This window comes from Amblyomma maculatum, chromosome 9 (assembly GCF_055883805.1).
Source record: "Amblyomma maculatum isolate TAMU_Amacu chromosome 9, ASM5588380v1, whole genome shotgun sequence".
Classification (NCBI taxonomy): domain Eukaryota; kingdom Metazoa; phylum Arthropoda; class Arachnida; order Ixodida; family Ixodidae; genus Amblyomma; species Amblyomma maculatum.
The window spans coordinates 86,991,199-87,003,433 of NC_139352.1; the positions used below are offsets into that span (position 1 = coordinate 86,991,199).

The 12,235-nt window shown below is 48.2% G+C and overlaps 1 pseudogene; it reads right to left on the reverse strand.

Moving 5' to 3' along the window:
- Nucleotides 1-15: 15 nt before the first annotated feature.
- LOC146179693 (uncharacterized) lies at nucleotides 16-1,620 on the reverse strand (annotated as a pseudogene).
- Nucleotides 1,621-12,235: the final 10,615 nt, after the last annotated feature.

The window sequence follows — 12,235 nt, forward strand, 5'->3', positions numbered from 1 at the left end:
CCAAGACCTCCGTGATCAGAAGCAGGCAAAGAGGTCTTGACTCGCGGCGCCTTCCGCCAGGCGGATGGCTTGTTGCTGTGAAGCAGGGACCTCGTTCCGCAGCAGGGCTTCCCCGGCTTCTCTACAATTTATATTTGTTTTAGCCCCTGGGGAGCTAACACATTCCCAGATTGTATGGTCGAGGGCCCCTCTCTCCCCACAGTGCTTGCATTTATCGTTTTTTCTATCGTCCATTTGGACATAATATGCCCAGACCGGGTTCACAAAGTTCCCAGCTTGCAGGCGGCCCCATGCGACTACTTCCCTATTGTTTAGACTTTTATCCGGTGGTGGCACCAGTCTCCTACTTAACCTGTAGTTTTAAAGAATCTCCGTATAATTTTGCAGACGCTCGTCCATGTTCCGGCAATCGGGCGGCTCCACAGACACCCGGAAGTAGAGAGCTCGGGCTAACTCGTGGGCCGCTTCGTTGCCAGGAACGGACGTGTGCAGGTGTCCAAACTAGGCGAATTTTCCTGTTTGGTCGTCTACTGGCCAGAATCCTGCCGCTTCCAGCGAGACCTTACCCTTTCCAAAATTCTGAATAGCTGTCTTGCTATAGCTGATTATGAAATTTGCTTGCGTTCCAACGCAAGCGAGCGAACGTCTTCAGCCGTTTCGGCGTTGCGGCTTCTAATGGTGGCGGCTGATATCGGGGCACCTCGGCCGTCGACAACCGAGGCGACCGCGGCTCCCGTCTTGCCACTTGCCGCATGCACGTACGGAACCGACTTGCTGTCCATCGAATCGCAGCGTCTGATTAGTGCTTCTGCTCTCTTCTCCCTCCTCTCTGCGTTGAATATGGAATGCATGTTACGAGGGAGGCGGGGAATGATTATATTTTCTCGGGAGTCCTGTGGGATAGTTGGCTTTTCTCGTAGTCCCCTATCTGTCTGCAGGCCGACCATTTCGAGTATAGTTCTGCCCGTGGTCGTTCGACTTAATCTTTCCAGCTGCGAAAATCTGACAGCCTCCGTTATTTCGTCCCAGCTATTGTGCACTCCAATTGAAAGGAGCCTTTCTGTGGATGTGGTAATTGGTAAGCCCAGTGCCCTCTTTATGCACCGTCGAATGAGAGAGTCTAATTTCTTCTCCTCTAACCTAATACTTAAGAATGGCGTGGAATAGCTCGCGCGACTTATTACGTAAGCTTGGGTTGGTTTAAGCAAGCTTCTTCCCTTCAGGCCTCGTCCTTTCAACGCGATCCTTCTAAATATTCCAATGGCTTGCGTGGCGAATGCCTCTAGCTTTTTGATTGTTCCATCATTACATCAATTCTCCTAAATGAATAGTCTTAAGATTCTGATTTGATCTACCTTTTGAACTGGTTTCCCTTCTACTTTAATGTCAAATTCCCAGCTGCTCTTGCATCGGAATGACTTTGGGGTATAGAGGAATAATTCCGATATTTGCGGCGAGCATGATCCGATAATGTCAAATTCCCAGCTGCTCTTGCATCGGAATGACTTTGGGGTATAGATGAATAATTCCGATATTTGCGGCGAGTCTACTGGCAGCGTAGTCTACAACAGTGTCCGCCGCAGCCTGCAGGCTCTCCTCAATGCTCGCCTTACTACCCATGGTTAATCCAGAGATTGATGTCAACCGCATAAATACTGAAATTTAGTCCCTTTATGCTCCTCACAGCTTCTGGAAGACCCCTCATCGCCACGTTGAAAAGGAACGGGGAGAGAACCGAGCCCTGCGGCGTGCCTCTGCTCCCTAACTTCACTGTGGGGGACGGAATGTCTTGAAACTTCATGCAGGCAGTTCTGTTTGACAAAACATCCTTGATGTACTCGTATGTTTGTACACCTACTCCGATTTCTTGGAGACCGTGTAGAATCGCTTCATGTTCAACTTTATCAAAAGCCTTTGTCAAGTCCAGGCCGAGAATCACTTTGGCGTCTCTAGAACGCGAGTCGATTGTGTCGTATTTGAGTCGAAGCTTCACGTCCTGCGTGCTCAAACGCGGTCGAAAGCCGACCATCTCGTGAGGCCACAGGTCGGGTTTCTCCATAAAGTGCGTCAGTCGGGTCTGGACTACATGCTCCATCAATTTCCACATGCATGAGGTTAGAGAAATAGGTCTTAGATTTTCTAGTTTTGGGGGTTTGCCCGGCTTTGGGATTAGAATTACGTTTGCCGACTACCACAGCCGAGGCAGGTGGCCTTTAGTCCAAATTTATTGCATATACTCAGTAAGAGCGCTGATGGAGTCATCATCCAGGTTTCTTAACATTTTATTAGTTATCCCGTCAGGGCTCAGGGTCGATTTCGTTTTTAGTCCTAATATTTCTGCCCTGACTCTCGCCTCCGTCATGAGTGCGTCCAGCTCCTCATTGGGAGCTCCGTCATAATCTGGGAGGGGGGCACTATGAGTATCGCCAATGTACATGTTGATTAGTGCATCCACAAATTCCGTGTCTGTAGTCTTAAACGCGCGCCTGGCTTTTGATAATCTAATTACTGATTGGGATTTTGAGTTGGTCGGATCTAACAGGTGTCTCAGCAGACCCCACGTTCTGAATGGCTCATGCCCCCTTCCATCTCGTCGCATCTGCTGCACCAATTCTGTTCGGATAATTTGACCGCATAATTTCAATTTCTTTGTTATGTCTAGCTATTCTCCTTCTAAGATATGGTTCCACTTTTGCTTCTTTAGTATGCGTTCCACACCATGTTTTGCCTCCCACATGTGAAGCAGTTTGCTATCAGCTATCGCCGGGGTATCGTCCCCTTCAAGAGTCTTTGTTGCCTCTCCATCGTGACGCATGAGAGCCTCCGTCCATTTTTCTATGTTTGCAATCTTCCGTGCGACAGCCTTCTCTCGCATTTCCCTAAATAGTTCCCATTGCGTAACCCTAGGTTGACACACACACGGTGCGTATTTACTCCTTTTTTAAGGGTCGAGGCCAGAATGAAATGGCCGCTTCCAGAATTTTGCTCCGAATTTTGCTAATTCACATCTGTCACATTTTTGGAGAAGGTCAAGTCAGGCGAAGTGTCTACGCAGACGCTGTTACCCACCCTGGATGGAAAACTAGGGTCCGTGTGCAAGGTGAGTCAAAGCTCGTGTGCGTCTTCCCATAACTGCCTGCCTTTAGGATCTTGATTAGTGTAACCCAATTCCGGGTGCGCCGCATTGAAGTCACCGACTATTAGAAAGGGATTACTCCCGGCTGTCATTATCGCTTTGCGAAAGAGAGCCCTGAATCTCACCTTTCTCTGCTTTGGCGTACTATACAAATTTAAGAGGAATACGCTTGGTTGCTCTTTTTGTCCCGTAAGAATTGTCAATAGCACTGCCTCAATTTCTTTCGAGATGATTTCGTGCATGATTGCAGCAATGTTCCTCTTAACCAACGTTGTGACGTGAGATTTCTCACCTCTGTCACTTGAAAAAGATTGGTATCCCGAGAGTTTTGCTCCTTTACCAGTCTCTTGCAGGGCTATAGCTAATGGTTTCTCACCCAATAGCGTCAAGTACTGTTGCACTAACGCCCGCAACGCCCGCTTGCGTTGCAAGCCGCGACAGTTCCACTGCCAGATCCAAGACTGACTTGGTGCGGCTCTGGCCATTATGGAGATGATCAAATTTTTACTCAGCTTTTTGCTGCCATTCTCTGATGGCAACTACATCTGCCCTTTGCAGTTGTGCTTCGCCCGTAAGGGTTTAGATCTGGCTTTCAATTTGATTTACTGCCCCCATAGTTATATTATAATAAAATAATAATAATAAAGATTAGAAGCTAAATTCGAATCATTCATGACCCAAATTATGGCAGCAATAAATCAGTCTTCGTCGGCCTCTTAACCTTGTGGCGTCATCGGCCGTGACTTCATAACCGGATGTGACGTCATCATGATGTCGTATCCAGCCATTTCTAATAACCGGATGTAATAATGACGTCACATACGGTCATGACGTCACCAGGAGATTCACGCATATACGAAGCTGACCCCGCTGGGCAATGTAGATCCTTTTCATCTTCTGAAATTGTTGCATATACCCAAAAGGGACTAATATGTGGGAGATGGGGCACTCTAGATCATATTATTTGGGAATGTAACAACAGCCCAGGAGCCAAAGAAACTATAGATAGAGACGCCTGGGAGACCCTGCTGCGAAGCGAGGACCCCGCTCAGCAGCAGCAAGCCATCCGCCTGGCGGCTGAGGCCGTGAAGCAACAATGCATATTCACCAGACCTTAGTTCGTGAGGCTCCAGAGTAAGGCTCCATCAGGCCTGCTTGCCGGGGAATCCGAAACGGAGCTTCTTCTCGGTGGAAATAAAGGTTCTCAACAACAACAACAACCTCGCTGGGCGTTCGATCCAGGCATCCGTGCGGCGCCTTTTCATTTGGCGCTTTCTCGAACGCCGCACGACAGACCATATAAAATAGGCGCAGTATAGCAGGGATCAGCGGTGCTTAAAATTGGTTGACATTAAAGAAAAGGCGCAGTATCTATCATAATTCTGCGCGGACAACTTAACCGAGCTTTAATGAAGAGGATGGATGGCTGGGAAAACATTTATTTTCAGCGGCTTTAAGAGGTGAGGGTTCAGTTTGGTTGTTGGCCGTGTAAGATGGCCACCAGTTGCGTCCTGTCGGCGATCTCTTCGGCCCACTCAGTGACCCGAGCCTGGATGGCCGAGTCCGAGCAGCGCAGCACGGCCTCCCACTCCTCCAGAGATGAAGCTGGCAGCGAATCGGCGGTTGGTGGATAGACCGCGCATCCCCATGTCCAGGGAAGTACGGTCCGAGCGAGAGACGGGAACTTCGTCGTCTTCTGCTTCTCTTCAGTCTTCTTCATACTGGCATCAATATTTGCGGTCGTGTGCTGCTGTCTGTTGATTCATGGTGGAATAAAAGGCTACTGGGAGATAACGACAGATCACAACCTAAACTAATAATTAATTTGCAGGCTCTTTTATAAACTCGGATGTCCTACACTCAAAAACCTACCGTCAATCTATTCATTTCCTTGCAGAATGAACAAAAATGATCAAAATTACGACTTATAACTACTTCACAATCTGCTCTGTAGCCTGAGCCAAGTAGAATGATAACATTAGTCACAACACTATGCTGAGTGCTGATCTCATGCATTGTGTGCACAGTATGCGTTATTCAAACTGTGAACTATTATATCAGTGATACGCCAACATTTTGTAACATCAGTTACGCTGGCCACCAGTATGCAAAAAAAAAACATCATAATGATGCCATGTTATAACGTTTTTTCGCGCGATTCGGTGTACGGTCGGTTCGCGTGATTTTTTTAGGAACGAAGTGTATTATTGCTACGAAGACGATGAAGCAGGCAGTGGCACGGGGCGGTGTGCTCGCGCTAGGTCCGTTGGCCATTAAAGCATATTTCATTGTCATGTCATCACGTCGCTCCTTTTCTGTTGTCGCCGTGTTCCATCGCTCGTCATGCCACCATGCACTTAACATTTGGTTGGAGGTGTGGTTCATCCCTATCGTCGCCTTGCCCCGACGACACCAACCATACGCAGGATCCATCGGACGAAAGCGCGTCGATATTGGCACCCAGCTCTGCCCCATCCCTTTCTGCTCACACCCGACCAGCCGCTCTCCCCAGCCCCGTCCCCAGCCCTGAACACAACGCATGACGACCAGAAGAGTCCGAAGTCGACCTGACCGACCCCACGAAGAAGCGACCTCACGACCACTCAGCGAAGTCAGCACCCCCGCCCAAGCCGTTCGACGTGTTCATGGGCCTTGGCCTCCGGCAAAGGGTGAACATTAGACCTGATGCTCCGGAGCAAGCATACATCCCATCCTCGCATTCAATGTGGTGGCAAGCATTTCATCTCCGAGTCCCCCGCCTGTGTTCGTGTGTCACATCATGCATTGGATTCCAAGATATCGATCAGGATGATCGCTTGGTGGCCCCGGGTTATGCTTCGAAGATGACGCGGGCAGTGGCGAGGTGCGGAGTGCTCGCGCTAGGCCCGCTGGCCATCAAAGCATGTTTCATCGTCATGTCATCACGTCGTTTTGTTTCTGCTCTGTCGCCGCGATCCATGGCTTGTCATACCACCACGTAACAATATATTAAGGAGGCATATGAATACCGACTGTACACATTAGCGAACGGCAGAACCGAAGCTCGGTGGCTGCAGCGATGATGTGTACGCGTTGAATGCCATTAACCTGAAATACCTTTGTCAGAAATGTCATGAAATGGCTTCTAGATACGTGTTAATATACATAAATCTGGAACCTCGTGTTGATTTGAATATTCATTGGACAAAATTTATTATTATTATTATATTATATTATATATAATATAAAGTATTATATCCAGGCTTTCAACGTGGCACTTACAATATTGGGAGATCAGGATCAACTTGTTCCACAGACGGCGGTTTCTTAAAACGGTATGACAGGTGTCAGAAAAATGCGAGACAAAATTTGCCATTGCAACCACTTTTTAGAAACGGCACCGGCAATATCGGGAGGACAAGATAAAGTGGTCCGATGTTGTAGTTTATTAGAAACGGCGAGGCCAATATCGAGAGAACATGAGACAAGTTGGTCCAAGGCCAACAATGCCTGAAAACGGCTGTTCCGATATCGGGAGGACATAGGAAAAAAAGTTGTCCAATGTTGCCAGTTCCTAAATACGGCTAGTCCTATATCGGGCGGGCAAAGGACCAGCTGGTCCAATGTTCCAGGTCCTAAATCGGTTAGTACAATATTGGCGGAGCACAAGGCAAACTGGCCCATTGGTGACAGTATTTGTGAATGGTGGTACCAACACTGGGGGAACAGTGAAACTTGGTTCATCATTTGATGTGTTGTGCGATGGAAAGATCTACATTGGGAGATATCGGGAATGCTGGACCACTGTAGGTCCACCGTTTACCGATATATTCCCAATATTGGACCAGTGTCTTGTGCTGCCTGGGAAGTAGCTGCTTGCGCCGCCTTACAAATGCGCTGGGAGGAAGGTCTTGATTTCACGGTATCGTGACATCTAGTTGTGCGCTTTCTGTGATTTTGGCAGAGAACAAATACTTGGCGAACAAAATAGCATAAAGATATAGCATCTGTCCCGGCGTTCATTATGAAATTGTGGTAGTAATTTCATCAAAAGAGAAACGCATTAGTTTCTGTTTAAACCATGCCTAGAATCACTCCAGGGCTTTTGCTTTTTATGGTAGCGTGACCTCCAGCTGAAGATGTTTGCAGCACGACAATTTTAAAGATGGTCTGACACTATTGGGATGATGTGGGTACGGTGCACTCCCATAGTAAATGGCCTGACTATTTTATGGCATCACAAACACGGTATGGGCCCTGATTGGTCCAGCTGCCGCTGCCTTTTCTAGTGATGTAAACATCTTGTCAAAAGGGGCACAGGGAATTAGAAGAGAAGCAGGAAAGCCTACAGAGAGCCGCAACATGCGTAGAAGAATACGTAAGGGCAAGAGGCCTAGCGTGTTCAACAGACAAGTCGGAGCTACTCAGGGTGGCGAAGAAACCTACGAAGGCGAACCTGGAAATCAAGCTCGAAGGCCAAAACATACAGGAAAAAAACGTCATAAGGATATTAGGCATGTGGCTGCAGAGTAGCGGAAAGTGCAGCCACACGATCAGCCTACTGCAAAAAACAACCGAACAAGTCAGCAGAATGATTAAAAGAGTCTCCAATAGAAGGCATGGCATGAAAGAAGACGACACCCTTAAACTAGTCAGAAGCCTGGTAGTCAGCAGGGTGACATACTCCTTTCCCTACCACCCGGCAATCAAGAAAGAAAAAGAACAGGCCGAAGCTCTGATAAGGAAAGCCTACGAAACGGCCCTAAACCTACCAAGAAACACCCCAAACAACAAGCTACTAGAACTGGGAGTTCACAACACCTTTGAGGAGCTGGCGACGGCCCAACTGGAAGCACAGCTAGAAAGGCTAGAACTCACGGAAACAGGCAGAAGACTACTGAGAAGACTAGGCTACCAGGCGGAAAACACGCCAGACCCAAACGAAAACATTCCAGACGAAATCCGGCGAACTTTCAGAATTCGCCCGATACCACGAAATATGGACCCCAACCTACACGCGACCAGAAGACAGGCAAGAGCAGAATACGTGGAGAACCACCTAGCTAAAAAGGCATATACAGTATATACAGACGCAGGGCTATACCCGAGCGACAGATACAGCACCAACACGAGGATAGCAGCAGCGGTGGTTGACTGCTCAGGCAACACGATCAGCTGCGCATCCGCGAGAGGAAGATCGGTAGTAGACGGAGAGGAGATCGCTGTGGCACTCGCAGCGGCCGAGGGCTATCGAGGAAACGAATCACAGGTTATAATAACAGACTCCAAGACAGCCTGCAGAAGGTTCCAACAAGGAAGGATCTGCAGGGAGGCCCTACGCATTCTCCTCGGCGCAGGAGCCTCGGGCTATAAAGCAACACAAGTAGTTTTCTGGGCACCGGCGCACACCAACATAGAGGGCAACATGAGGGCAGACAGCCTGGTTCGCGAAATCACGCACCGAGCCTTGCTGACAGAAGACCTCGTGGACCCCGTGATGGTGGACCCGACGTACGCAGATATTTTAAATCACTACAGAGGCAGCAGGTTAAAATACCCTCCGCCCCACAAGCGACTCACACAAGAAGAAGCGACCAGCTGGAGAAGACTGCAGACTGGCACCTTCCACAACTTATACATTCTAAACAAAATGTTTCCCACACAGTATAGAGATAGCTGCCCCTGGTGCGGAGACAGTCCGACCCTATACCACGTCACATGGGAATGTAAACACAACTACACTTTCCACAAACAAACTAACCCGAGTGCGGAGCAATGGGAGGGCCTGCTAACCAGCTGCGAGCTCACCGCCCAAAGGGCATTGGTGCAGCACGCATGCGAGGTAGCCAGGACCAGTGGAGCCCTGGAATGAGGGAACCACCCGTGCTAAGGAGTCTCCAACGGTGGCGAAGAAACGGCTGCAGGAAGACTCTCCGAGACTAACCAAAAGACCTCAATAAAGTTTTTTCACTCACTCACTCACTCCACTTTATAAGTGCTTCTTTGTTGAGACATGTTCTGTTGCCACAAAGTGCAGATTTTGAGGAAACTGTCGCAGACAGGACAGCGATAAACGGCATGTGGTAAAACAAGTAAAATGTAATTCGTGCTGGTTACATCGACGTGTCGTGCGATGGTGTAATCAGTGCCAGATATATCCTTCTGGCACTTGGTCTTGAGTTGGGTTATTAACAATTCCAACTCCAACTAGTTCGCATATGAACACTGGCAAATACTGAAGTTTTAGCGTCGCGTTAAATAAAGGCGTCACAAATGATTAGGGGAGCGTCACATGCCTGTGCAGTGCTTGTGTGGACACTCGCTTACCTGCCTGTCGACGGCTCTTGCCCGCACCTTACAAAGGCGTTCTCATTTCCACTGACCGTCGACACCCAGAGCAGACGATCTCACTCGTTTCCGAAGGCACTCTTCGCATTGCTCTTCGTGGTTCAAAGCTCTCGCATGTCATTTTTGAAGGCGTTATTACCCTTGCTCCTCTTCTGTCCTCGAAGCTCGCGCCTGTAACTCACGAAGGCGATCGCAATCGGCAGCAGCACTCTACAAAGGTGGACGCCAATATCTGAGGTCATAGCGAGTTGGCAGTTGATTAACTGAGATATCTGAAAGGAGAAAACGGTCGTTCAAACACAAGCTGAGTATACGGCCACTTTTTGACGTGTGGCGCCATCTGAAGTCATTATTGCAATTCAAACAAAATTTTGGTGTGCAATATGTGCGCCACATGGCGCCCCTGGTCGAACCAGCCACAAGGGCTACCATGCCATCAGGACGTGCTGGCTAGAACCTGTCCCAAACTAATACCCCAGTCAGACGGGCAAGTTTAGTGACAATTTCACGAAGTGCACTTACATAGTAAGAGTGACACTTTCGGTGCTCGCTGTCACACGGCAAAATCAAGTGTCATTTTGAAATGACGGCAGTGCCGATGCGGATGCTGCAGCCCTATGTGGAAATTAGTTTTCACAAAAATACCTTAAAATTCAATTTTATTGCAAGCACAATTACCTTAAGCTAATATTCAGTTTATTTGTGCATTTCAGTACATGGTTTTCACAAAAAAAAAAAAAAAAAAGCATCGCGATGTCACACGCACTTTTCGCTAACATGCATGGTTACTGCTGTTTACAAGCAAAACCGACCTCGTTTATTATATATAGTTGCGCTACTAACTGCGGTTATCGTGAACGTAGCTTTGCGACTTTGATTTGCGTCGTTAACCGATAGCGCCTAGGTATGGAACGGAGTCACCGGTGTTCGAGCGCGAAAAGTGCACGAGTTGTATGATTCAGAGTAGCGTGCATTTTTCACACGAAATCATCTCCGACGGCGCTTCTATATGCAGCCTAAAATGTCCAGCTGCGCAGCTCCCACGCACGGCAGCATCGTCTCGTCTTCACAGCGTTTGCTTGGCCTGTAGTTGTAACACAGTGTCGAAAAATGTCCACTTTCCGCAGCATCACGAAAGTAGGCGAGAAGTTCGCAGCGTTCACAGCACCGGATGCTACTAGCTTTCCGCTGTATGCCGCCCGTTAGCGCCCGTGAACGGCAGAGCGCGCGGAGCAGGTAGCGCTTGGCCGTGCGCTCCTCCGTGGTCGTCGCTAGGCATATAGTTTGTTTCGCATCGAAGTATCAGTGGACGGCGTTTTCGTATGGCCAGCTTAATCAGATATATGGCTCACTTGTGGCACTGCCTTGAGAGAAATGAGAATAATGATAGAAACGTGCAATTCAAATCGACGACTCCTTAGGAGCGTAGCTAGCGTATACGTGTACTACAAGGGTGAGCTGCGCCGCGCCGCCGGCGACGATGGCTCTGAAGTAGTGAACAGAAGTTTGCTTGTATCGCAGCTATTACTCCTGCTAGCGACTCGGTACGGGTCAACGATCCCCAACAAGGATTAATTTCTGACATTGCTTTACTCCAGGGATTATTATTTACGGGAAAAACTAATTCTCGCACACTTTTCTTACGCCGGTGACAGCGGGGCCGGATGCGCCGTAAATGTGCTAGCTTGGAGCTGGCGGCTTGCGGGAGCAAAAGCGGTGCTGTCTTCGACCGGCGCTTGAGCGAAATGCTGCCGTGTCAAGTGACGACGTTCTAGAGATTGGGTTACAAATAACTCCAACTTCGTTGATGCAGCTTGAGATACCGCATACCATCGAGGTGCAGCAGCAGACGAACGCCTTTCTCTTAGCGCAAGCACTTAGAGCGAGGGTAGCTGTTCAAGTGTACGCATTGTTTTTAGTTGGTGACAGCTTAAATCCCTTGCCTAATAATAGAAATGCTCATAAAATTACGATAAACATTTCAAAACATTGTAATTCCCAAAAAATGTATGAGTAATATGAAGTGTCCTGCTGTCGAGACTACACACTCGCCTGCCGGACAAAGTGTAGTGAGTTCCCCAAACTCACTTTGCGCTGAGTGTGTTCGGCAGCGAGTGTCATTAAAGTTCATCGTGTGGCACGATGCGAATGACACTAAAGGCGAGTGCACTCGTTGAAAGTGACACTAAACTTGCTCGTCTGACCGGGGTATAACAATCGTTTGTCGTCGCAATGTCGTTATTGGACGTAGGAAATAATATTTTGTTCACAGTGAGCATGCCTCCTTTTGACGTTATTTTGAAGTCACTAATTACAATAACGCCCGAGTAATTCGAAAAACTTCTGTGATAGAAGGTAGTGCACTTCTTGACATCATTTTGCTTTGGTGTACGGAAACGCCACTAAGAGGTGAAAATGTAGACGTTAAACGTATTACTGCATTAAAACAGTAGCGTATCCTGCGGCGCGTGGCAGCAGTTCGTGCTGATAGCGTATTCACAAACGGAATAGTTTCTCTAATAATATTATAATGTTAAAAAGAGCTATGATAAATGTCACCGTTGCGGGTGCTGTAAAGCGCTCAACGATGCCCACGCTAAGGTTTCCAATGATCAACCAGCGAAGCTCGCTTACATATTCCAGCCACCCTGATCCTCCAGAGCACCGGCACATAAATAAAACCTGCTAGGCGAGGAATTCAAATTAACTGTAATGGCGCTTACACTGGTGCGTCACTTTCCATTCTTCGGCAATACTGCTTGGCCTTACGTG